This window comes from Oncorhynchus clarkii, unplaced genomic scaffold, assembly GCF_045791955.1.
Source record: "Oncorhynchus clarkii lewisi isolate Uvic-CL-2024 unplaced genomic scaffold, UVic_Ocla_1.0 unplaced_contig_13650_pilon_pilon, whole genome shotgun sequence".
Lineage (NCBI taxonomy): Eukaryota > Metazoa > Chordata > Actinopteri > Salmoniformes > Salmonidae > Oncorhynchus > Oncorhynchus clarkii.
The window spans coordinates 18,225-19,960 of record NW_027259890.1 but is presented as its reverse complement, the minus strand read 5'-3'; the positions used below and the strand labels follow the sequence as shown (position 1 = coordinate 19,960).

The following is a 1,736-nucleotide window of genomic DNA, read 5'->3' as shown; positions in this document are numbered from 1 at the left end:
CAATTAGATGACAAGGTTATGAGTTCAAGGCCCACCAGGAGCAAGTATTCTTCTTGAAGCCTCTGCCTGTCTATTTCTTGTCCGGAAAATGATATTTTTTCAATCCATTTAGGAGTACAGTTCATTGGTAATAGGTATGTCATTGAGATGACAGGTCAGAGTGCAGGCAGAGATAGAATACAAATTCGTAGCCTTCTGTATCACCACCTATCCAGGGTGGCAAGCCTGCTCGAAATTCCAAGCGGATGGTTGTTTGCGAAGTGAGTTGGTGCTTCTGCAGAGAAATGAATCACCTAACGTGGGGCTCGAACCCACGACCCTGAGATTAAGAGTCTCATGCTCTACCGACTGAGCTAGCCAGGTACCTCAATGGTGATTTTGACTTGGTTTGAATATCGTACAGCCCAGTTTCTGCAAAATATGGTGATCAGTGAGAGTGTTGTTGATGGATCCTGTGGTGCAATCTGTTAGCGTGTTGTACTTATACAGCAGTATACAGCAATTAGATGATAAGGTTATGAGTTCAAGCCTCACCAGGAGCAAGTATTGTTCTTGAAGCCTCTGCCTGTCTATTTCTTGTCCGGAAAATGATATTTTTTCAATTCAGGCAGAGATAGAATACAAATTCATAGCCTTCTGTATCACCAGCTATGCAGGCTGGCAAGCCTGCTCGCAATTCCAAGTGGATGGCTGTGTGCGAAGTGAGTTGGTGCTTCGGCAGAGAAAATAGTCACCTGACGTGGGGCTCGAACCCACGACCCTGAGGTTAAGAGTCTCATGCTCTACCGACTGAGCTAGCCAGGTACCGCAATGGTGATTTCGAGTTGGTTCGAATATCGTACATCCCAGTTTCTGCAAAATATGGTGATCAGTGATTGTTGTTGATGGATCCTGTGGTGCAATCTGTTAGCGTGTTGTACTTATACAGCAGTATACAGCAATTAGATGACAAGGTTATGAGTTCAAGCCCCACCAGGAGCAAGTATTGTTCTTGAAGCCTCTGCCTGTCTATTTCTTGTCCGGAAAATGATAATTTATTCAATCCATTTAGGAGTACAATTCATCGGTAATAGGTATGTCATTGAGATGACAGGTCAGAGTGCAGGCAGAGATAGAATACAAATTCATAGCCTTCTGTATCACCAGATATGCAGGCTGGCAAGCCTGCTCGAAATTCCAAGCGGATGGCTGTTTACGAAGGCAGAGAAAATAGGCAGAGAAAATAATTACCAAACGTGGGGCTCGAACACACGACCCTGAGATTAAGAGTCTCATCCTCTACCGACTGAGCTAGACAGTTACCTGATTTTGTCTGCAAATCGTACAGCTCCGTTTCTGCAAAATATGATGATCAGTGAGATTGTTTGTTAATGGATCCTGTGGTGCAATTGTAACCAATGTGAAATTGCTTGCTAGTCAGCGGTGGTGCGTGCTAATAGCGTAACAATTGGTGACGTCACTTGCTCTGAGACCTTGAAGTAGTGGTTCCCCTTGCCCTGCAAGGGCCGAAGCTTTTAGGGAGCAATTGGTAACGATGCTTTGAGTGGGACTGTTGATGTGTGCAGAGGATCCCTGGTTGACACCCGGGTAGGGGCGAGGGGACGGATTAAAGTTATACTGTTACATTGATGCTGTTGACCCGGATCACTGGTTGATATTACTATCACCTACCCTCCAGTATTTATAGTTCTGGGACTGAGTACTGATAGAACCATCACCTACCCTACAGTATTTAT

General features: G+C 44.9%; 1 non-coding gene across 1 annotated transcript; it reads right to left on the bottom strand.

The window, feature by feature from the left end:
• Positions 1-290: 290 nt before the first annotated feature.
• On the bottom strand, positions 291-363 carry trnak-cuu (transfer RNA lysine (anticodon CUU)). The gene has a single exon. It is a non-coding gene; the product is annotated as a tRNA-Lys (tRNA).
• Positions 364-1,736: the final 1,373 nt, after the last annotated feature.